Source organism: Rhinolophus sinicus, linkage group LG04, assembly GCF_036562045.2.
Source record: "Rhinolophus sinicus isolate RSC01 linkage group LG04, ASM3656204v1, whole genome shotgun sequence".
In the NCBI taxonomy this organism is placed as follows: Eukaryota; Metazoa; Chordata; class Mammalia; order Chiroptera; family Rhinolophidae; genus Rhinolophus; species Rhinolophus sinicus.
In genome coordinates, this window is record NC_133754.1 from 110,494,135 (window position 1) to 110,518,822 (window position 24,688).

The window sequence follows — 24,688 nt, forward strand, 5'->3', positions numbered from 1 at the left end:
AAACACATTATTACGATTTCACCTGTGTGTTTTTACTCTCTGAACAGAACTTCTAGGAGCAGCTGACATCACACATGGGGCTCGCATGTGCGGCTCACCTGGTGCTTCTGTCGGAAGCACAGACCTAGATGTTTCTTGGGTGCCCTCTGCCTTTGAGCTCCCCCTCCCCCAAGGCCTGGCCTGGGGGCTGGGAGGCTTTGAGAGTACCTTCAAATCCACCCTAAGTGCTTCTGTGTTTTGCATTTCTGCAGACCATTACTCACAGACTGCTGGGCCTTACTTATCAAAGACGTGGGTGCCCTGCTCAGACTGTGTTTGTCCTGCACGGGAACTCAGCATTCTGCTTTGGTGAGTATGCCCCTCCTGAAAGGCTCCCTGTGGTCCCCGCGTCTGTCGCCCTGTTTTCTGTGCGCGAAGAGACTGCAGTGCATTTTCCGCTCACAGCCGTGTCCTGCACGGGGTGGTGAACGGAGGCTGCTGCCCACCGGGCTCAGATGAACCACTGCCTGGTCCCAGTGGAGCAGGCAGCACTGGTTAACCCTCTCCTGCCTGACGTGCAGTCGCAGCTGCTGGATCTGCTGTTGGTGCAGCTGTGGGGCACACACAGAGTCCCGGGAAGAGACCCACAGGCATTCCCACATCTGGCCAGGCTATTTATAGCCCACAAAGGCCCCTTTTTCTCTGAAAAGAGTGGGCATGTGGTGATGCTGTCATGCACATGGGTGAGCCAGTGAAACGAGCCTTTCATGAAATGCCTTTCTGGTGCATCTGGCTCTTTTTCATGCCTGTGCACTGGCCTGGGGTGTCGGGTCTGGCCTGCTGCTTTCTGACTGTGCACATGGAGCCCGGGTGGTGCAGTAGCCCTCAGGGCAGGCCCAGCCCTTGAGAACTTGGCATGGCAGAGGTCAGCAAGCACCAGCTCTCTCATGACACTGGGGAAGGGCCAGGTTGCTCAGGCCCATGTCTCCACAGTACACGGAACTCCCTGCCTCCACCTGGCACTCTCTGGGCACCGGGTTCTCGGTGTGGAGAGAGCATTCTAGTGTCGGGGAAGACAGCCTGCAAACAGGATCAGTAAGTCAGGTAGGAGGGAGATGTGGTGGGTGCAAAGGGGACAACGCAAGTGGAGTAGGGACAGCGGGAGGCCTCGCCGAGAAGGGGCAGTTGGTGGTAGAAAGACAGGAGCTGGGCCTGAGTTTGGAGAGGAGAGTTCCAGGTAGATGTAGTAGCAGGTGCAAAGGTCCTCAGGCAGGAGCATGCCTTGGTTCTTGGGGGGGTGAGGGGGTGGGGGAGTGTAAGCCTCTTGGCGGGGGATGCTCAGATGGGAGGCCTGGGAGCTGAGGGTTTGGACAAGATTGCAGGCTTCTAGGGAGAATGGACTATGGGGGGTGCAGGCAGCCCCATTAAGACACTTTGAGGTGGTCCTGGAAAGGGTGGTAGTGCAGACCTCGGTGCAGCAGTGGGGGTGGGAGGATGACCTGATTGGGTATTAATTGGAAGGTGGAGCCAAGGGGACTTGCTGCCATGCTGGATCTGGGGTGGGGTGGGGGTCGAGGGTGCGCTGAGGTTTTGGCTGAGCACCTGGAAGGATGAGGGCGTCCATGTGTGGACCAGTCCCCTCAGGCTGTCTGGGAGGCATCTGGTCCTTGGGAGGTGGACAGCGAGGTTTGGGGACACATGAAGTGTGGCAGGAGGAGACCCTGGAGTTGGAGACGTGAGGAATAGCCCCAGGGGTGAGTCCCTGCTGGGGTACTGAGTCTCCCAGAGGGCAGAAGACGGGCTGCCTGTCCTGGGAATGGGCCTCATTCATGCATCCAGCAGCTGAGGTTGGGTGCGGGGCACAGAATAGGCCTGGCCCTCAGGGACCCTCCATCCCAGTTGGAGGGACAAGGACAAAGGCATACAAGGGGTGAGAGGGGTGTGGTTCCCGTAGCTGCCAGGCTGCTCGGGTGAGAGGGCCCTTGATGGATGGGACACTCAGACAGATGGCTGCGTGGGAAGTAGAGGATGGGTGACATGCAGGGACATGAGTCTTGGGGTGTGAGCTGGGCCCGCGGGGTGCTCTGAGGGGCTGGGCGCTAAGGCATTTGGAGGCGGGGTTGGGGTATAGGCAAGCAGAACCCACCCATGCGGGCCACAGCTCATCGCAGCACGGTTTGGGGAGAGAAGGTAGGTTTAGGAAGGGGCACCTCCCTCCCCCCGTGCAAGCTTCCTAAGAGCACTCTACACCTACATCACATCGTTTTGCTGCGTTGTTGAAAAGGCAGGGCCGCACAACTTTGTGCCAAAGTGGGACACTCATTTTTACAGGAAAATGCTGTGGGCAGCAGAGTTTGCCTCCTGTCCTCACTCAAATCCAAGAGGCCCTCTTGCATTCATCACGGAGACAGATGTGTCCCGTCGTCTTGGCCATATGGGCAGGGGAGGCTGATGACCAAACAGGCAGGGCTCCGTTATGAGCTTGGAGCCGTCCCCCTCAGAGCCACTAATTTGGGCTCCAGGATTGGTTTTTCGGTCCCTGATAGGCTGAAGAATGGCCCCAAAGTAGGCGGGTCTAATCCCTGGCACCTCTGAGTATCACCTTATCTAGAAGTAGAGTCTTTGCAGATGTGATTCAGTTAAGAATCTTGAGATAGGTGATCCTGGGTTATGTGGTGGCCCCTAAGTGCCATCACAAGTGCCCTCATGACAGGGAGGCAGGAGGAGATTTAGGCAAGAGGAGAAGATGGTGTGCAGATGGGATCAGAGGTGAGTGGTGTGGGCGTGACGGTTGGTTTTGTGTGGCAGTTTGGCTGCGCCACATGGCACCCAGTTTCCTGGTCAGACATGATTCTGGGTGTGTATGTGAGGGGTGTTTCTGGATGAGATGAGCATTTGAGTCTGTAGACTGAGTAAAGTAGATGCCCTCCCCAGTGTGGGTGGGCCTCATCCAATCAGTGGAGGGCCTGAATAGAGCAGAAAGCCAGGGGAAGGGAGAATTCCCTGTCTGTCTGGCTGCCTCTGAGCTGGGACACTGTCCTCTCCTGCCTTCAGATTTGGGCTCGAGCTGGAACTTACACTGTGAACTCCCCGGGGTCTCCAGCTTGCCGACTACAGCTCTCAGGGCTTGTCAGCCTCTATGACCACATGATCTGACTCATGAGAATGACTCTTTCTCTGTATATCCACATTCTATTGACTTATTTTCTCCGGGGACCCTGACTAACACAGTAGCCAAAAACCAAGGAATGCCAGCAGCCACCAGAAGCTGGAAGAGGCAAGAAGAGTTTTCCAAAGTCTCCAGAGGGAGCCAGCCCTGCTGACACCTTGATTTCAGCCCAGTGCAATGGATTTCAGACTTTTGACCCCCAGAGCTGAGAGAGAATAGATTTCTGTTGTTCTAAGCCACCCAGTTTGTGGGCATTTGTTAGAGCTGCCACAGGAAAAGAAGAGCCAGTGTAAACAGTGCTACTGTAAATACCCTGGCCGCAAGCACAGGGCCGCTGTTCAGTGCGTGGCACTGCTGGGCCAGGGCACATGCCTGGTTTTATAGATCTTGCCACATTAGTTTTCGATGAGGTCTAACAGCTCGTCCTCGTCCCAGCGTGCTGCCTCAGCAGTGGGCTGAGGGTCTTTCCACGTCGTCTGGGAGGGCAGAGCTGCAGCTTTGCTCCCCGACCTGTGTTTCCCTGGATCCTGGTGAGTTTAGAATCTTTGCTTGAAGATCCCCATCGGTTTGTGTTCTTCCATCTATGGCTTGTCTGTGTTCTTTGTCCATCTTTCTCTCAGGATGTCTCTCCCTCCATTGCCCATTTGTAGTGGCTGTTTATTTGTTACAGGTATTGGTGGTTCTCTTCTGCCTTGAAAACATTTATTCCCAATTCTTTTATTAATTTGTCATTTGCCATCACGATTAAATTATCTTACAGTCAAATATGTCTCTTCTTTGTCCTCTGGGTACCTGGGTACCTGTGTGTGTTAGGAGGATGGCATGGCTGTCCATGGATTTCCTGGCAGGCATTTTATTGTTTTGTGGACTTGAATTCATTTCTTAAGCATGTCTAGATGCTTTTGCTTAATATGGAATGAGATGTTTGAGGGAGGGGAGTCCAATTTTATTTCCTTCCTGTGTGGCAGCACCAACTATTCAATAATCCATCCTTTGACCAAATGAATTGAGCTGTGGTTTTTTTGGTCTCACGTAAATTGGTTCTTTTCGGGGATTCTGCATTCCATCCCAGTGGCTTGTTGTCCATGTGCCAGCATCGTCCTGGTGGCAGCAGCTGTGAGTGTGTTTCGGTAGCTGGGAGGGAGCACCCCACCTGTGCTGTGACGTGTGACAGGACCACTCCTGTACTGCACTCATGGCTTATGCGTGTTCACGTGTGTTTACTGGGCACAGGAGGACTTGGGAGGACGCACGATGGCTGAGCTGCTGGGGCATTGAGGAGGAAGGTGTGGGGCAGTGGGAGGGTGGGCCAGGTGAGGCAGGACATAAAGACCATCGCGCTCAGTAAAATTATGCCTCCGTGCATGCAGAATTTTAAAAGGTTGTTAAACAAGTGAAATAGTAGTGTCTAAGGAATAAGGCACTACTACACAGCAAGTTATCGGGGGAGTGAAAAGAGACACATTGCACTGGCTCCACCTTGGTGTTGCCGTGAGTTTCCTCTGGGCATGTGAGCTCTCACTCTGTCCGTGGGGGGGGGTGGGGTGTATGTGTGCATGGTGGGGGGTGCATGTATATAGTGGGGTACGTGTACCTTTGGCATGTGCAAATGTTGTATGCACATACCCCCTGTCTGACCTTGGTTACCCTCAGGAGCTCACATCTGGGCATTCTCTCAGGCTCTCTCAGGCAGCACTTTGTGTCCCCAGATACCCTCTATGTCCCCCAGATGCCCTCTGTGCCTGAGCTCCTGCTGTGCTGCCCAAGCTGGACTGGCCCCACCCACGCTGGGAGCCCGGTGAGGTCAGGACTTACCCTGTGGTGGCCCTGGCCCTACCCACCCTGCAGGAGGAGGTGTACCTTGAGGTTCATACACTCAGCCCCACCCAGGACTGACAACTAACAGGCTCACATACAGAAGGAAGTCAGCCTCAGCAGAGGTGAGGTGGGGCGGGGTGGGTGGGTGTAGGTGCTGTAGGCCTGGGGCTGTCCAGTCACTCTGTGCCCTGAGCAGGTCCTCCTTTGGCAGCGGCTGGTGGCCCAGCCTGCTTTACAGGTGGCAGTCATGGGCAGGTGAGGTCCAGGATGCTCTTTGCAGAGCAGGCTCATTTGTCTCACAGACACCTGTGTGACTGGAGGCTCTGCAGGAATAACCGGACTGTAGTACCTCTGCTCTGAGGTCAGTGGAAGGTGAACTGGGAGCCTCCCTGTGGGAGGAGGACAGAGCAGGCCCCATGGAGAGGAGGGGAGAGGAGGGGGCGCAGGCCCCATGGGGAGGAGGGGGGAGGACAGGGACTAGGTCCCGTGGGGAGGAGGGGGGAGGATGAGGAGCAGGCCCCCTTAGGAGGAGGGGGAGGACAGAGCAGGCCCCCTGGGGAGGAGGGGGGAGGACAGAGCAGGCCCCCTTAGGAGGAGGGGGAGGACAGAGCAGGCCCCCTGGGGAGGGGGGGGGAGGACAGAGCAGGCCCCCTGGGGAGGAGGGGGAGGACAGAGCAGGCCCCTGGGGAGGAGGGGAGGACAGAGCAGGCCCCTGGGGAGGAGGGGAGGACAGAGCAGGCCCCTGGGGAGGAGGGGGAGGACAGAGCAGGCCCCTGGGGAGGAGGGAGGAGGACAGAGCAGGCCCCTGGGGAGGAGGGGAGGACAGAGCAGGCCCCTGGGGAGGAGGAGGAGGACAGAGCAGGCCCCTGGGGAGGAGGGGAGGACAGAGCAGGCCCCTGGGGAGGGGGAGGACAGAGCAGGCCCCTGGGGAGGAGGGAGGACAGAGCAGGCCCCTGGGGAGGAGGGGAGGACAGAGCAGGCCCCTGGGGAGGAGGGGAGGACAGAGCAGGCCCCTGGGGAGGAGGGGAGGACAGAGCAGGCCCCTGGGGAGGAGGGGAGGACAGAGCAGGCCCCCTGGGGAGGAGGAGGAGGACAGAGCAGGCCCCTGGGGAGGAGGGGAGGACAGAGCAGGCCCCTGGGGAGGAGGGAGGAGGACAGAGCAGGCCCCTGGGGAGGAGGGGAGGACAGAGCAGGCCCCTGGGGAGGAGGAGGAGGACAGAGCAGGCCCCTGGGGAGGAGGGGAGGACAGAGCAGGCCCCTGGGGAGGAGGTGGGGAGGAGGGGAGGACAGAGCAGGCCCCTGCAGGCCCCCTGGGGAGGAGGGATGAGGACAGAGCAGGCCCCCTGGGGAGGAGGGGGAGGACAGAGCAGACCCCCCTGGGGAGGAGGGGGAGGACAGAGCAGGCCCCCTGGGGAGGAGGGGGAGGACAGAGCAGGGCCCCTGGGGAGGAGGACAGAGCAGGCCCCTGGGGAGGAGGAGGACAGAGCAGGCCCCTTGGGGAGGAGGGAGGACAGAGCAGGCCCCTGGGGAGGAGGAGGACAGAGCAGGCCCCAGGAGGGGGAGAACAGAGCAGGCCCCCTGGGGAGGAGGGGGAGGACAGAGCAGGCCCCCTTAGGAGGAGGGGGAGGACAGAGCAGGCCCCCTGGGGAGGAGGGAGGAGGACAGAGCAGGCCCCCTGGGGAGGAGGGGGAGGACAGAGCAGACCCCCCTGGGGAGGAGGGAGGAGGACAGAGCAGGCCCCCTGGGGAGGAGGGGGAGGACAGAGCAGGCCCCCTGGGGAGGAGGGGGAGGACAGAGCAGGCCCCCTGGGGAGGAGGGGGAGGACAGAGCAGGCCCCCTGGGGAGGAGGGGGAGGACAGGGCAGACCCCCCTGGGGAGGAGGGAGGAGGACAAAGCAGGCCCCCTGGGGAGGAGGGGGAGGACAGAGCAGGCCCCCTGGGGAGGAGGGAGGAGGACAGAGCAGGCCCCCTGGGGAGGAGGGGGAGGACAGAGCAGACCCCCCTGGGGAGGAGGGGGAGGACAGAGCAGGCCCCCTGGGGAGGAGGGGGAGGACAGAGCAGGCCCCCTGGGGAGGAGGGGGAGGACAGAGCAGACCCCCCTGGGGAGGAGGGAGGAGGACAAAGCAGGCCCCCTGGGGAGGAGGGGGAGGACAGAGCAGGCCCCCTGGGGAGGAGGGAGGAGGACAGAGCAGGCCCCCTGGGGAGGAGGGGGAGGACAGAGCAGGCCCCCTGGGGAGGAGGGGGAGGACAGAGCAGGCCCCCTGGGGAGGAGGGGGAGGACAGAGCAGGCCCCCTGGGGAGGAGGGGGAGGACAGAGCAGGCCCCCTGGGGAGGAGGGAGGAGGACAGAGCAGGCCCCCTGGGGAGGAGGGGGAGGACAGAGCAGGCCCCTTGTGGGGAGCAGCTGGTGCTGGTCAGGACTGGCGTCTGCCCACTTGGAAGCATGTTGTCTTGGGTGTCTCTGGCCATCTAGACTTGGGGAGTAGCCATGTCAGTGGCTGTTTTCCAGGGGTCGCGGATGGTGCTTGGTATACCTGGGGATAGAGGTCTGTGGCGCACATGAACCAGATCCCACCGTTGACCCAGGGTCTGTGCCCGGTGGTCTTTCTGTTTCCTCTTGGAAGAGGGTGAGGAGGGTGGGCAGGGTCTGGTTTGATTCCTTTCTCGGTTGCAGGATCTATAACCTTTACATGTGTATTGACAGCGGGGGTTGGGGTGGGGGTGGTCCTGATTCTTTGCTTGCTGTGGTGCCTGCTGAAGAGAAACTCATTTCTTTCCAAGTTTTGTCCTGGACTCTGTATTTCAGCCACAGTAGAGGGCAGCGGCCAGGCTGGCTCCTGCCCTTCCTCTCCTTGCCAACGGCGCCTCACTGCTCTGAGACCCTGCAGGCGCCTGGCTTCCCTGAAATTCCTCCTCTGTTGCTGGACCCAGCAAGGGAGGCCCAGTGCTCCTCACAGAGGTGTTTGCACTTCAAAGACTGAAATCCAAGTCACTCCTTCTACATCTGTCCGTCCGTCCGGGGGCTGTCGGTGGGTGTTGGGCAGCTCCCGCCTCTGTCCCATTCACCATGAACCTGGCCACATGAGGGAGGTGTACCGAGTGGAGGTCCAGAGGCTGTGGCCGGCAGGGGAGGGAAAGACACACGGCTGCTGGGGTTCCCTGGCCGGGGCGGGGGCAGTAGTAACACAGGAGCCCACCAGCCTCACCTGTGACAATCTGTGTCTGTAGCCTGCACGATTTGTCCAGGGGGGATGAGAGGCATTTAAACAAGCGGGGACTGTGGGGAACGCTGCTAGTCTCACCAGGAGCTGCTCCCATGTCCCTCCTCCCAGGTGATGGCGTCCTGCGTGAGGTGGTCACAGCTGCCTCCTCTGCCCCCCCCCACCCCCGCCCTTTGTCTTTGCGGTAGAACCTGGTGTTACATTGCTGATCTGAGGCCATAGTTTAATGGGGTTTTAGTGCAGGTGCAGGGAGGAAAGCTCGAAGCAGAAATAGTTGGACTGCTGGGGGTTCTGGAATGGCGACGGGGATACCTGCGGTCAGGACGCAGTCACACCGGGTGGGCCAAGGGGCTGGACATTCAGGACCCTACAGCCTCAAGGACAAACCCCAGGGCCTGGGGCTTGGTGCCTCTCCCTCCTCCTTCTTCCAGGCTCCCCGTGCCCCCTTCTCACTGCCAGGACGTCCTGACACAGCAGGGCCACAGGCACTGTGGCCAGAGCTGAGGGTCATTTCTGTGATGTCAGCACTCCAGCCAGGTCACTCTTCTAGCTGTGCCCCTAATGTGCAAGGCTCTCTCCCCTCAGGGCATTTGGGTTCTCTGCCTGGGAAACTCCTGTTTCCTCCAACAGGACAATGGCCCGCCCACCACACAGGCCCCCTGAGAGCCTCCTGTCTTCTGGGATATCAGGGGCACTTACTGGGGGCCTGGGCTGCATTTGAAGGGTGGGGAGGATGCCCTGGGTGGCTGGTGTGTGGAAGGTGCCCAAGCAAGGGCAGTGCCAAGGGGGTCAGTGTGGCCAGGAATGACGATGCCTAGGGTATGTGCAGGTGAAACACAAGCCCCATGTCTGGGGTCAGGTTCAGGCGGCAGGCGGCCACCCACTGGGCCTCCAGACACACATGTCTGGACTATTCTTGATGGAACTAAAGGCAGGCGGTTTGTTTCCGGCATTTCTCACCTCAGCTAATGTATCCACTTTGTGGCTGTGACCCAGGCAGAACTGTTATATAGTACATTCTTGAGCTAAATAGGGCTGAATTAATGCTTAAAATTCATACCAAGACGTGGTGAACTTGTATGTGGGTGGGTTTGTTTTCATTTGACCAAAATTTGTGCAGTGGGTTCTTTGCTAACTTTTTTGTAAAGGGAAAGCACAGTACCTGTAAATTGGTTTTTTAAAAAATAGATACTTGTCTTGCTTTTGTTTCATAAATCCAGTTGACCCCTGGAGGCTCTCTGAGGCTTGGGGTCAGCGGGCTGCGGCGGTCTTGAGATCTGTCTGCTGAGCTCGTGCTACAGGAGAACCTTGGGAGGAAGTGGAGTAGTGTTCTGTGTCACATCACTGTGGGTAGTGGGGCTGCCGTTTGAAACCCTTGCCCTCTCTTGGGCACCTTAATTTTTTTGTGAAGTCTTTCATCACAGAAGAAATATGTTTGCCCAAGTATGAGTGTTTCTTTTGCTATCAGTGTCACTTTAAAAAACTGCCTTCAGAGCAAATTATCTTTATAGACAATTTGCAGACCAGACTGGTTTCTTTCTCAGCAGCTAGATCTTAAAGGTAGAGGATTTAAAAAAATCCTGTTCTTTAAAACAGGTAGCTCATGTGTTATAAATCTATGAAAATATCCTAAAATTGTAAAGCATTTTGCAGACCTTGTACAAGTTTTTAAATACAGAAATTACAGCTGACCCTTGAACAATGTGGGGGTGAGGGGCGCCGACGACTCACACAGTTGAAAATTCATGTGTCACTTAAGTCAATCCTCTGATTCCCAACCATGGATTGAAAATATGTACATATAATTCTAGTCAAAGAATGTAAAGATTACTTGAGTTTATTGCCTCAAAATATTTTTAAAGCCAGAAACATTTTTCGTCTCTCATGAATGTCAAAGTAAAGCACTTTTATGCCAGTTTGACTGGAGCCACTTTCCACTCACAATGGGATAGATTAATATTTCTCTTAATTTCATGACCCCAGCCCTGTCACTAGTCACCTGGCTCCCTGGGCAGATGTTGTCCAGCCTACCTTTGTGGACTTGTGACGAGGCCTGGGACGCTCTGAAAGTCACCCCTGAGCCAGACTGGGTGTGGCATTCCCACCGAGCCTTGTCAGCACCAGCCGTGGCCGCTGTGCCTCTCCTGTGTCTTTCTCTGAGCCCAACGCTCAGGGAGTTGTCACCAACATCTCTGTGAGGGAGAAAGGTGTGAGAGGTCATTGGGATGGGTGCCTGGGGTCAGGCAGGCCTGTTCTCGCTGGGTCTTCGTTCATTGGTCCTGTCACGTCTGTTGTGTCTCTCGCAGGTCGCCCTCCCGCTATCTCTGGATTACTAGAAGGGGTGGGTTTGGTGGTTCTGGTAGCCGCCTGGCATTGCTGTGTCAGCAGGTGGGTGACTCGAACCTTTGTTGCTGGATTGAGGGGATTTTAGACATGACGTCTGGGACTTGAGTGAGCTTGTGCCCTGCCAGCGTGGGCACAGCACCCCAAGTACAGCGTCCGCCTTTCGACAGGTGTGGCCAGTCCATCTTGCTGAGGACCGAGGCTCACACACACACTCGGTGTGTTGTGACAGTTACCTGTGCCCGCCAGGTTACAGTCCTGCTTCCTGTGGCACTGGACACATCACCAGCCCTCCATCCTGGTGACCAGAGGCGGACACCAGGAACCCATGGTATACAGCACCCATGGGTCAGTGCTCGCTGTCACCGAGCACCGCTGCGTCTCAGGTCCAGGCCCTCCTTGTCTGAGAGCGGTGAGCGCTGCTGTCACTGTGGCGACCTGTGGGGAATGGGTGCAGTGGGGGTCCAGGGCCTGGGAAGCTGAGCCTGCCGTGTCAAGACCCGGCTGAGACTCCCTGCCTGCTGCCCATCCCCTCTTGTTTGCTCACCACCAGGTATGGGTGCCGTGTCCCCACATTGTGCCTCCTTCCAGGCCCTGCAGGGTGACGAGGATGGCCAGCACACCCCGCCCACGCCTCACGGACACCGTGCAGTGGTCCCTGCCAATGCACGGTGGTCAGTTGCCAGCTGGGACAGCAGAGGCACCTTTGCCGGCACCTGCTTCTCACATTGGTTTCTCTCCGCCAGCTGCGCTGCGGCCTCGGGGCCGGGGGGTACGTTGGGTGCGTCATGTCCTCACTCCTCTGCCACCATGTGATGACGCACATTCACTCTCCCTGTTTTCAAGACGACACTGCTGCTCAGGGGTCTTATTTGGCTTACCCAGGGTCCCGCAGGACAGCCCGGGAGAGGGGCTGATTGCCCCTCGTTGGCCTGGAGCCCTGTGGCCCTTGGGGACCTCTGTCCAGGCCTGCGTGATCCTGGGGCTCTGAGGGCCCTGGCCCTTGACAGGACCCCTTCTCCTCCTCACACTGCTCTGAAGCACCTTTCTCCTGGGGTCAGGAGCTCCTTCCCCTGCTCAGCCTGGCAGGGCCCTGCCCTGCTTTCCTGAATGAGTCCACACAGGAGAACAGTCAGGCCCACATCTTGCACAGCCTGTCATTCACAGGGATGAGAATGGGGCCAGCCTGTCCTGCGGTCTGAGCGAGACTCACTGTGGGACCTTGTCCCACTGCTGAAGGGCGCCTTGTCATGGCCGAGTGGGCCCATCTCTGAGGCCCCACCTTCGCTGCACCCTGCGGCCCCCCAGGGTCAGGACAGAAGGCCTTGGCAGCAGAGGTCCCCGTGAGGATGCGGTGGCTGGGCCAGACTGTCCTGAGCAGTGTCCAGACCGTGTCTTCCCTACGGCCAGCGTGGGGCCGGGGAGCCAGCCGGCAGCTGCAGCCCTAGGAGAGGTGAGGTCGCTGGGCCGGGGCTTGACGCTTTAGGGTTTGTTGCCGGAGGCCCAGCATTTCTTCTTTTCTTTCTTTACAGATGGTATGATGTGTTACTTTCTACTAGGGAAATGCAAGAGAATCTACAAACTAGTGGTCACAAGAATGTGTAAAATTCAGTGTGATTTTTGTTCTGAGTGCCTGACATGTGAGATCTCGTTTAACCCCCTGAATAATTGGGGTCACGTACAACTTTCCCCGTTTTACTGATGAGATTGTGTGCAGAGGCTGAGCACCCAGGGCATCCGCCCAGCGTTTCCTTATTACAGTGGTACCTCGGTTTTCGAACGTCTCCATTGACGAACATTTTGGTTTATGAACACTGTAAACCAGGAAGTAAATACTTCGTTTTTTGAACACGACTCAGAAGTCGAACATGTCACACGACCTCTGAGTGCAGGATCCTGAGGCCTAGCGGACGGCTGTTTTTGAATGTTTCAGAGCTCATGGATTATGTTCGAAAACCGAGGTACCACTGTGTTCGTATGGATAGGCTTTCATTTTCCCAGTTCTCACAGCTCAGGTGAGTGGGGTTGAGCTGAGAAAGCAGACAGATATCCTTCAATCCCCCACCGGGAATGGCTGCCCAAATGATGGGCCACCGTTCTCAAGGACTGGAGGAGTCTGCCTGTCCGTCCTGCTGGTCAGCGAGCCTGCAGAGCCGAGGCTGACTCTGGGCAGGCCCTCCACTGGCCTGGGACGCTCCTGGGTCCTTTCGCTGAGCAGCTGATTCGGGTGCCTGTGGACACGTCATGGCGATTACACGCGGGGCTGGCAGTGTTGGCCACCTTCCTTTCTGGCTGGGATTGCTCCCGTCTCTTGGGTTCTCCATGTTGCGTGCACTCTGGAAGGAAGCAGGTGGAGGCCGTGGGCAGCGACTGACCTGCCACCTGTGAAGTGGCCATGGCGGGACACCAGGGACGGCAGTCCAGGGCTGGTGGCAGGTAGGGTGGGTGTGGGCGGGACCTGTGGGATGCGCTCAAGGCTCTGATGGCGCTGCATACAGAAGCTGGTGCGGCTGCCTGCACGGTCTCCTTTGCAATGTAGTTCTGTGCAACATGGTGCACGGTGTCCAGTGCAGCCCAAGTGTGTGGAAGTCAGAGAACTGGGGGGTGTGGGGGAGCAGGAAAATATACCAGAAACACCAGAGGGCCTACTTGAAAAGGCCTCGCTGGTGTTTAGGGGCCTCATAGAAAGAAACAGTGGCGGGAAAGTGTTGAGCTGTAGACTGGGCTCTGCGTGGGGGTGCTTGTCATCCCTCCAAAATTGGGGTACAGTTTGCATCTGAATGACTAAGTTGAGATTGCCATGAAATGTGCTGGTTTCCTTGTTTTCCAGGTTTTGTAACCGTCCTTTGCATTTTTATTTAGCCAGCATTCTGGAAATTAATCCTGCCTGTGAGTGCCGTTATCCTGAACGCCCAGCTGTGGGTTCTGCGTTGGCGCCTCCCACACTGTCTCGTGGAGGGTGTGCAGAATGGCACTCGCCCTTGCAGGTGGGCTCTGAGCTCTCAGCTGGGTTCACAGCCCTCAGAAGGCAGACAGGTTTTGTTTGGACTTTCCAGAATTCAAAATTATTTGCTAATTACGTCTCAACATCAAAGAATTGGGACACCGCTTAAAAATCTAACTTTTTTCTAGGAAAACAAAAAGTCAGCAGTTGTAGCCATACGGGGCCACATCCCTGAGTGGTAGCAGGGGTCTGCTAGGGCCTGGCGGGGGCAGAATGATGATGATCACTACAGATGTCCACATCCTAATCTCTGGAATCTGTGAATATGTTACTCTACAGGGTAAAGGGATTTTGCAGATGTGCTTAAGGATCTTGAGATGAGGAGGTGATCCTGGGTTATCTGGGTGGGCCCTGAATGCAATAACATGGGTCCTAATGAGGGGAGGGCCGGGACGAGAGAAGATGCTATGCTGCTGGTGTAGCGTACCCTCTTAAATTCTGTCAGTGGGGCCTGTGAATTAAACTCACAAATGACAGATTAACAGGGTAAAAAGCATGCAGATTTTAATATTGTCATGTGCACAGGGGCTACCTACAAAAAAAGTGAAAACCCAAAGTCTTGAGGCTTATATGTCATTTTAACAGACAGGGCAAGAAATTGTGAAGTGACCAAAGGAAAGGGAGTTGGGATCCTGGGGCAGTGATCATGGGAAGGTGATTAGGAAACATGATAAATAAGGGCTGTTTGCTAAGGCTTATTGCACAGACTCATTTCAATGTGTCGCTGGTGCATCTTTACAAAGGGAAACTTATGTCCTGCGTTAGGCAGATTGGGGCAGGGCAGAGAGCTCTTCCTGTGTCTGCGGTTTCTCAATTGCCTTCAGCTCAAATTAATCCTTTCGCCAGGGTGGTGTATCTGGGGTAGTGTGTTCTGATCCTCCTCACTGGCTTGGAAGATGGAGAAAGGGGCCATGATCCAAGGAGTGCAGGTGGCCTCTAGAAGCTGGAAAAAACCAGGGAAAGGGATTCTGCCCTGGAGTCTCCAACGGCTGACTCTTGGATTTTAGCCCCGTGAGTCCCATGTTGGACGCCTGACCTCCAGAACTGTTCAGTAGTAGATTGATGTGTTTTAAGCCACTAAGTTGGTGGTAATGTTTTACAGCAGCCCTAGGAAACCAATGCAGGTCCCTTACGGTGTGGTCTGTGATCAGAGGAGCTTCACAGCCACTCGCAGAGACCAGGTAAATGAGGCCGTTAGCAAGCAGCAAAGACAGGGTACAATCTGGAGTGAAATTGCACCGTGCAAGCTTGTCACACGTCAGTGTGTGTGACAATCACCTGGAGGGCTTGTGCACACTTGCAGGGGCTGTGTGGGGCAAGTGAGCTCACGGAATGCCACTGCTGCTCCTGCTCTGGGATGGCGCTGTGCACGGGTCCTCTGGAGTGGCCGGTGCTGCAGCTCGGGAGATGCTACAGGTCCGCTGGCTCATGCACGACAGGTGGGGTTTAACAACAGGAGGGGGTGCAGGAAGTGTGCCGGGGCTGGACCCTGGCCTCAGCTTCACTGAGAAGGAGCCCCCCTGCCTGCGGCCAGAGCAGGCACATGGTTCGGCCACGCCGGTCAGACCTCGGCCTGGTCCAGCACCCCTTCCTGCCGCAGGAACCTGGCCAAGCATGCTCTGCCCTGGGTGTTCAGGGCTGGGTAAGCGGCCGGAGGCCTGTGTGCACGAGGGAGAACAGCGTGAGCGGGGCTTGCGAGCGCGCCCTCCCCAGGTGCCCAGCTGCAGGAGTGGGGGGGCCCAGCAATGGTCCTGCGCAGAGGCCCGCAGTCTCCCCACTCTGCGGTGCTCAGCGGGTGGCTGGTGTGTCAGGTGCCCAGCCTCCGCCTCCACGTGGGCTGCCCTGTGTTCCTGGTCCCGGCCTTGCCTATAGCGTGCCCTTTCACAAGCCTGCGTGTGTTCTCACCTGAGACACGGTTTAGCTTATGTATGGACTGACTGACCCTTTCATTCAACAAACAGCCCAGGGGGACCTGAGATGGGAGCTCCTTCAATGCCACGGCCCAGGCCTTCGGGCACGTCTTTTCCAGCACATATGTCTCCATGGGTTCGGCATCTCAGCCCCAAGTGGTGCTGGGGTTTCAATAAGCATCTGTGCAGTTGTAGACTAGCTTTGTATCAGTGAGGTGAGCAGGTTTATTTCCCTCCTATATGTTTTGGCTTGTTCTGTAACATTTCCTGAAGGTTATGTGGTCTGTGTATGACACGCACACTACCTCTCTCTACCCGTTCTGTCGGGTTCGTCTGCAGGAGGCTGCCCCCGCCCCGAACTCTGTGAACTTTGTTGGTGGAAGGGCTGTCTCTGTGGTGGATTTGATCTGGTGCTCTCAGCTATGTATAGGGGCGGCGGGGGGGAGTGGTGGGTTAATGAAGGAGCGAGCTTGGTGGAAATCGCTACACTTCTGCCAGAGGTGCTGTTGAGATTGTCCTGTATGTGCTTTTCAGGTAAAAACCACACCAGAAACTTTCCCAGATCCTGCGCTAAGCACAGATCTCTTTCCAATAAGCCATGGGAACCATGGTCCGGTCAGGTCTCCCATCTGTGCGTAAGTCGGGTGTTGGCTCCTACCCATGGTCTCTCCACACTTCTCAGTCAGCTCTCACTTTATTTCTCACACACACACACACACACACACGTATTCTGGCCAACCTCAGGTCTCTTCTGGACGGCAGCCTGGAGTGTGTGGCCGGGAGGTCTTGCTGGGAAGAGTGAGCCTTAGTCCAGAGGTGTCCTATACCCTCCTGCTAATCTCCCCCTTTCTTGAAGTTTCCCAGAGTCTGGCTCACACTGGAACCATGACCTCTGACCGTGCTCTCCACTTGGCTTCCCCAGAGGCAGCCATGGAGCCGGAGCCATATGGACGCAGGACAGGCCTGACTGGCCATGCAGACAATCAGAATCCACTTTTCAGAAATAGTATTGCGTCTTCTGACCATGGTCTGGGTCATTGTGAAACTCAAACACCTGGACACACAGCAGCTGTGCTGCCATGTGGCAATGCTGTACGTGTTCTCCATTTGCAGAGGGCCACTTGGTGGACTTGACTCTGGCAGAAGGTTCTAGAAGCAGAGCTGGCTACTGGTGCTCCAGTGCTGTCTCAGACACTCCCAGATGCTGCCCGACCCTCCACTTCGCTCCAGGTGCAGGAGAGCTATGCGATCTCTCCTGTCACTCTGTGTCACGTAGAGATGAGCCGTGGAAAGTTCCCCAAATATTGGTGCTTGCCCGTTAGTGGCAGCTCTGTGTGCCTTTGAGTCCCCGAGTGATTGCCCGTTGGCTCCCAGTGCTGGGTGGAGGTGGTAGAGTTGACCGTGCCACCTTGGAGGGATGGCAGGTGGGGGCATCTGAGGTGTGGTGACTGAATGCCACCCTTCCCTGCCGGGATAGAAGAATAACGCATTGTATGGATAGACCCCATTTTACTTACCATTCATCCACCTATAGACACTTGGGTGGCTTCTACCTTGTGGCTGTTGTGAACGCTGCTGCTGTGAACGTGGGTGGACAAGTGTCTGTTTGAGGCCCTGCTTTCGGTTCTTTTGGGCGGATACCTGGAAGTAGAATCAATGGATCACGTGGCAAGTCTGCGTTTCACGTTGTGGGGAACAGCACACTGTTTCCCACGGCGGTGGCGCTGCGCACATTCCCACCAGCCGTGCACGCGGCCTCCAGTTTCTCCACATCCTCGCCAGCACTTGCTCTCCGTTGTTTTGTTAGTAGCCATCCTACGAGTATGAGCTGACTGTGTTTGTGCTTAAAGCCTCAGTTTGGAAACTTGCCTACATTTCTCACGGTTATCAAGCATCATTCTGCAACACTGCATGTCTGTTTTTCTGGGAGCTGCGTACCCTGGGAGGGCATCTAATGCTGTGTTGGTGGCCAGAAGCTTGAGGAGGTGGAGCAGGTAGAGGGCACAGAGCCGGGTGCCCAGCCCACAGTGTGGCCCTGGCCACGTGACCTCCCACTCGGCGCAGGGTCAGTCCTGGCTCCCCTCTGGCTGTGGGCGCTGCTCCGGGGTGCACTTGCAGGGGTCTGGGGCACGGCATTGATACTCTCAGACCCTTTCAGGTAGAGAAACAGTCAGGCCAGCCCACACTGTGCGGCTTCCCTCTCGCTGTCCATGCCCTCATTGCCCCTGTGTTGCATTCAGCAGTCCCCACATGAGGCAGGTGTGTGGGACCCCAAGGGGCTCGGCCCTCCCCTGCCTCCACTCTTACACAGTTTTGGCCTCCGTGTGTGTGCATGTGTGGTATGTGCATGCATGTGGGTGTGAGCATGGTGTATTGTGTGTCTGTGCATATGCGTGCATCGATGTTCACGTGTGTCCCTGCGATGCATGTGTTCCTGAATGTTTGATGTGCGCGTGGTATGTTGCTGTATGCACATGTGAAGTATGTGTGCACATGTGTGGTGCATTTGCACATCTGTATGTGTGCATATGTTGAGCTTGCATGTCTGGTGTACATGAGCACATGTGTGATGTATTTGTGTATACGTGCATGTTTGTGGTATGTTTGTGTGTGCACACATGATGCTGTGTGCAGTGTGATGTGTTCATGTGATGCACATGTGATATGTGCATGTGTGTGATGGGATTGTGTGTGTGTAATACCCTTTTGTATCTGTACCTGCTAGCTGAGTGTCTGTCCTCTCGGAAGACCGTCGTGGATCAGCGGGCAGTTTCTTGTGAGCTCTATGGATGGTGTTTTCCATGCCTGGGAGGCAGATCAGGGCTCCCCGGGAACGGACAGAGCCCTGGAAGCTTTCAGGAGATCCGGTAGAGATGGACCTGCTCCCATCATTTCCTGAGGTCCTTCATTCATGTGAGCAGGGATTGAGCTCACCATCTGAACCCTGGCACCAGAATTCCATATAGGAAGGAACTGTCCCTGGGAGAAGAAAGAACTGCAGAGGGAATGTCTGAGCTATGTGCCGTGGGGACCGGACCCCTGGGGAGTTCATGGGCAGGGCAGTGAGGAAGGCTGCCTGGTAAGGGGCACAGAGCCTGGTCTGGCTCTCTTTCTGCCTCGGCCACGGGGAGCGAAACCCAGTGGGGGCAGGACCCATGCACAGGATTCCCTGGCAGCCTCGGTCTCAGGGCTGTACATGGTATGGTTTAGGGTGAGTTTTGCAGTCTTTGCACTTCCAGCTTCACCGGTTGTGCATTATGCTGCTCGGCCCCCATCTGTCTTCCTTTGTTCTATTACTCTTATTATTCCCATTAGGAAACTGCTGGAAGTTTGTCCATGTGCAGGCGTCTTAGTGCTTCAGTACCTCACTGAGGCGCTCTGATTTCGCACCATTAACAGCTTGTTCCCTCAGATCTCGGCTCCCCACTCCCCATGGAGGATCCCATCCTGGCTCCCTGGGTACAGGAAGCACCAGTCCAAGTAATGTGGGCACTGCCCAGTCGGTGATGACTGCACTCTGCTGACACCAGCCCTGGTTCTGTCCTGTTTGCGCAGAGCCCATGGGCCGTTTGCACCTGGGTCCTTGTCTGACCATCCATCAGGGCTTCCTTCCCTTCAGCTACAAGTGTCTTGAGAACGGGCTGTGGGGTCTGGTCTGCCGTGCACGGGGCCGCTTGAATGGACTTCGGGTGTCGAGTGGAGGGATGGAGAAACCGAGGCACGGCAGAGGCTGTGCCTGTGCCTGGCTGTCAGGGTGAGCCCCACACCAGCCTCTCTCACTTTATGGACACTAAGGAGTCTTCATCTGTTCAGAGGCTCATACTCCAGGCACTTAAACACTTGGTAATCCAGTGGTACCACATCCAAGATTGGGAAGGGCTGTGAGGCATATTCTCCGAGAGGCAGCATCTCGTTGAGTGCTGACCTGTCCAGTAAGTAAATGTTTCAGAGTTAAAAGAATAAAGTGATTCCTGAGAAAATGCAGGTCTGAGGCAGCTGGCAGCTATGGACACTGCCCCCACTGCCCAGGCGCTGGAGGCAACGAGGGGGCCGAGGGCACAGAGTGTCTGGGGTGGAGGGCAGGCACTGGGGAGGGCAGCGCCGTTCTCCAGGGGTACCTGGTGCACCAGCAGGGGCTGCTCCTGACCTTGGCTTTCATAGGCTGGCTCTGCAACTGACTGACCTACCCACCAACTCTCCACGGCCGTCTGACTCCTGCTCCAGAGCATGGATGTTAGGTTGCTACATGAGTCAGTATTCACATCAGCACCAGCTGTGCTCAGGTGCCTGTGGGTGCAGGTGCCACCCTGCAGGGGGACGTCTTTTAGGACAGGATGTCAGAGTCGGAGGTGCGTTGACAACGTGAATTTCATCAGGTGCCCAGGACAAACTTTTCTCCTCTCAGATCAATTTCTTTGGGGAAAGTCATTGTAGAAAAAGCAAAATGTGAAACTTAACAGAGGCGGTTTGTTACGGCTGTGGCTTTAGTAGGGCCAGACAGCTACTGGACGAGCTAAAGGCTTAGTGACCAAGGCCATTCTGTGGTAGATTTAAATAGTATCACTAACATTAGTAGTTGCCAAGTGGTGTTAGAAACATCCCACACGCTTTCTGAGGCCAGTTCCGTCATACAGCTCAGAGGCCAAGGACAGAGGGGTTGAGACTGGCCCAGGTCACACAGCGGGTAAGGTCCCAGAGCATGAGCCCAGGTCACACAGCGGGTAAGGGGCCCAGAGCGTGAGCCCAGGTCACACAGCTGGGTCTGCTGTGCAGTCTGATTTGTGTTTCTCTTGGCCTGCCCAGCACTGAGCACTGCTCGAACCTAGCACCCCTCCTCTGCCTCTGACAGGTGGTCACGGCTCCGACGTGCACCTGGCAAGGTCACCTGCAAAAGCAGGTAGTGCCAGGATCCAGGAGTTGATGGGGAGTGCTTGGTGCGTGGAGCATGTGCCACCCATGGCCCTTCCGGGTGTGAGCGTTCCTGACTGGTTTCTTACCTGAGTGAGCTTACACTGAAGTGCTGTTGTATCATCTCCGTCTTGCGTTTCATACTGTAGTATGTTCTTCTGTACTCGTCAGTGAGCATTGAGCTGACGGTGTGTGCTGTGCCGCTCTTGTTTATTTAGCCAGGTCCTCAGGAGCGCACATTTAGAGGATAGGTCGTTACTGTTCAAGCGACGTGCAGATAAGCATTCCTGGGCTGGCATCCTTTCGAACTTGTGGGATAGCTGAGGCCGAGGCAGCAAGCCTAGCAGAGCTCAACAGACTCTTCTGAAAGGGTACCCCGTCTCCGCCCTCACCTGTGAACGGTAACTTTGGTGGGTCCTTTTCTCTGCCTGGGAAGATGTGGTCCATAGGATCTGCTGCTGGACAGGTGTCGGTCCTTTCTCTGGGGGCGGGGGGGCTTTGCTACTGGCGGCAGACACCCCCAGGGAACAGCAGTGTTTTCCCACTGAACATTGAGGAGCCTCTCACCCTGCGACGGTGGGGACCCCAGTGGTGTACGTATATGTGGGGGTGCTGCCCAGTGTGGGGCTCCTCAGCTTTTCTGGGTAGAAGAGAGATGTCCCCCAAGGATCTCTTGGAATGGGGGTCGGGGAGCTGGGGCAGGCTGAGCAAACTGGGCCAGGGCTTCTAGTTCTGGCCTGCAAGTTGAGTGAGTATTGCAAAAAAAATTCCTTCTTGTTCTGAGATTTTTGTGATGTATGTCCTTGCCACATAATACTCCACCTCTCTGTAGCTTAAATGTTTCTAGAACCTTCTGTCACCTGTAGATGTGTTGGGTGTGGTTGCCATCCCAAGCCTGCAGCCTGTCCTCGGCAGCTGGGTGTGAGCAGCAACCCTGCAGAGACACGGCTCCGTGACCCCTCTGACCACGGTCAGGGTGAAGCCACAACTTTGGAAACCCCCAGACAAGTTTTGTAGTCAGAGGTTTTAATGAGGTTTCATCAGCATTTGTGCTTTTAGACTGTCCCGTTCGGGACAGCTTGACATTGAACAGAAACCTGGAAGGCATGTGCTTCTGAGCATGAAGCTGCTCACTCTTCCTTCACTGTGTGGACTTCAGTTCGTGTGAATTATTGCATTTCATTTGTATGCTTTTTTTTTTTTAAGTTAGCAAGAAACAATGAGTAGTGTGCCCTCTGGACTGGCCGGATTAGAATGGGGAGAGCATCTCCATCCTTTGTAGGGTACCTGCTGGACTCCTCACTAAGAGCAAGTGGGAGATTTTGATAAGAAGCTGCCGTAAGTGAGCCCAGGGAGGCTCAGATGTGGCCCCTGGGTCCAGGTCTCCCACAGAGCGTTCTGGTCCTCAGGAGCTGCAAGGTAGTGCTGGTGGGAGGCCCACATCAGACGCCGGGTTTGGACACTGACCACACTGCTGGCATGGCTTCTGGAAGATGCCAAGCCGTGGTGTTTTCATCTGGGAAGTGGGGATGATGCTGTAACGGCTCTCGGCTCACCGAGTTGCCACAAGAGTTCCTGTGAAGAGTCAGCACATCCCTTGCCATTCGGTGACCTGACTCACTCTTCTTCCTGCCCCACAGGGTGCTGGCTATGGTGCTGGGGAGGTCTGCTCTCCCAGACTCATCTCCCTGGCCTCTCACAGCATGAGCGAGTCTAAGACGAAAGGAACCAGAGGGTGAGGGGTGGCCTGTGAGCAGGGTGGGGGCAGAGTGCTCCTGACGGGTTGGGGGGCACTGCCTCGAGGCCATGTCAGGTGCCTGGTGGGTGACAGTTGTCAGGGAAGGAGCTGGGGCCATCCTGGCTGTGGGTGCTTCCTGGGCCTGAGACAGAGAGACTTGCACCCCTGCACACCCCCTCTCCACCCATCCCCGGGCTGCATGTCAGCTTCCTGACCCAGAGCTCCGAGTGACCGGGTGCAGGACAGGGAGGGGCGGACGGATGTGGGCGGGACGGGCCCAGCCAGCCCAGAGGAGAGCAGCGCTGGCCGCTGACAAGGTCAGACGTAAGGGTGGGCACCCTGCTTCTCCTGATTGCCCCACAGCTGCCGAGTCCTTTTCTGCTCTCGTGGAAGGAAGGCACTTCTTCTCTGGGGGTGCCCACTGCCCCACACCTGGAGGTCAGGCTGGCATGAGTGTTGTCGGGGTCCCAGTGGAGGGTGAGGTCCCACTGCAGGGGAGGATGCATCCCTGTGAAGGTAGAGGTGGAGGCGGAGGGCCCAGTGGGGCTGGGAGCCGTCTGTTCCTCAGTTTCCTCCTGTCTGAAGTGAAGGGGCCGGGGCTGCAGAGGCCCTCAGGACTCGCTGAGTCGATACCTGCGCAGCACTGAGAACCCTGCCTGCGTCTGGGCAGGGGCTCCCTGTCTCCCCTCTGCGGCCACAGGTGTGCCCACACTTGGCCCTCCTCAAGCACTTGTGGACCGGCATGCAGAGGCTCAGATGTCCTTGGCAGGGATGTGACTGGGAATCACTGAGTGGCACTGAGTGTGGAGCCCAGAGGGACACCATGAGGTGGGGGTGGCCCCGTAACTGAGTGTGTGACCGCTAGGCCATAAGGAAGTGCCCTCTCAGGAAATGGTGCCTGCACCACCCCCAGTATCTGTCTGGACCACGTCCTTCCATGTGGGTAGAGGGAAAGCAGAAGTGCCTGGGACAGGCCTAGCTAGCGGCAGGCTGGCAGGCAGGGGAAGGGCCCATCCCCGGGACCAGGGACCCAGGACAAGGACCAGGCTGCATTTGAGGTCAGCCCGCTGCCCACCCATTGTCCCCACAGGGCAGTAGCCCACCTGAGAGATCTGACAGCTCTGCCAGCCAGACCATCGACAGGTGACCATTTGCGCTGAGGAGTTCTCACCCCATGTCCTTGTATGGGAAAGGCAGTTGCTCTCCTTGGGGGCAGGGGTCACAGGGATCCGCTGTACACGAAAGGCCTGCACCTGCATTTCTTGGGGCACCTGGTACTCATGGGAAGGCCCGGGCACCTGGCTTGAGCAGCGGGTTGGTATTGAAAGGGAGTGTCAAAAGAGGAGTGGTGTATGTTTCTGTGATGCCCCTGCTGGCGCTCGGCAGAGAGAGGGTGCCCAGAGCGGGAGGAGCGGGCTGCGCACTGGGGCGGCCCAGGGCCCCACCTGGCGGGGGGCACAGCCAGCTGGTGCTGCTCCAGGTCCAGTGCTGCAGGAAACGAGGCCTCGAAGCTGTGTCGCCTTCAACAGAATGGGGCAGTTTGATGTGGGTACACACACGCCCACGTGTGAAGGATAATTATCCATGTTTCCTCACCTGTCAGAAAGGGTCCTGAAGTGTGGGAAAATGGAGGCCTGTCCTCTGGCTGGCACTGTTCCAGGACCCACATTTGGGGTCCTCTCTGTTCTGTCCCTGAGTCCTTTCTCCACGTCCCTGGTCCCTGGGTGAAGGCACCCAGCGTGCGTGAGGTGACGAGTGTGTGCCTGAGGCCCATCCCGGGCGAGGCACCTGGCGTAACCGTGCTCCGTACAGAGTCAGGCGCCTCTGTGCCATCCTGAGGGGGAGCCACGTTGTTCTGGGCCAAGATGAGTCTTCCACAGGGACAGGTGGGAGGGCGGAGGAGGGCGGAGGAGGCGGCTTAGCTTATCGTGTAAGAATATTCTAGAACATCTTTTAGATTTGAGAGTTGATTTTAGTTCCTGTGACAAATGCGGTTGGCACTCCTGGCTGGAATGGAGACCACTCTGCCTCCATTCCTAACTGGCTCCCAGCAGTGGTCCCCAGCAGGGGGAGCGCCTCCTTGGAGCCAGCCCAAGACAGAATGAGGGCCGCTTAACCCCTCAGCAGGAGTTCTCCCCTTTGGAAGATGATTGGGTGACAGTGAGACACCAGCTGCCTTTTCCATCACACGGGATGGAAGGACAAGGCCCGTGTGGGGCTCTGGGAACATTAGGCTCAGCGCTGGGAGCAGGTCGCAGGTTAACAGGACTCGCAGGTTAACAGGGTCCAGCTAGCAGAGGCTTGTGGAATGTGGGGGCTCTTCCCCATGTGGAGGCTGCAGAGCAAATCCCTGGAATCTGGGTGCGTGGTGACTGCAGGCAGCTCACCATGACGCAGGCTTCCCTTCCGCCGGGGACTGCAGCACAAGCTGCTCCCAGCACCTTCCTACCATGTTGAGCAAGGGGTGTGTGCTTTGGATTTTTCCAATACAGCCGTCTTGCCCCTGGTGACATACCCTCCTGAGACCGGCCTTCCCACTGGCTTCTGTAGCACTGTGGGATCAGGCTGATCGAGGCCCCTGGAAGCCAGGATGACATCAT

The 24,688-nt window shown here is 56.9% G+C and overlaps 1 protein-coding gene across 15 annotated transcripts in view; it reads left to right on the forward strand.

Annotated features, from left to right (window-relative positions):
* The window catches only part of SEMA4D (semaphorin 4D), a 109,332-nt gene that overhangs the window by 32,282 nt on the left and 52,362 nt on the right, over nucleotides 1–24,688 (forward strand). For 11 of the 15 annotated variants that reach the window (XM_074330209.1, XM_074330208.1, XM_074330210.1 and 8 more), the window contains one exon: nucleotides 252–348. The exons of 3 other annotated variants lie outside the window; for them this stretch is intronic. The gene's annotated coding sequence lies outside the window, so the exon portion shown is untranslated. Of the gene's footprint in view, nucleotides 1–251; nucleotides 349–22,504; nucleotides 22,527–24,688 lie in introns of those variants that run through there. One more of the 15 variants, XM_074330206.1, reaches the window with a different exon arrangement.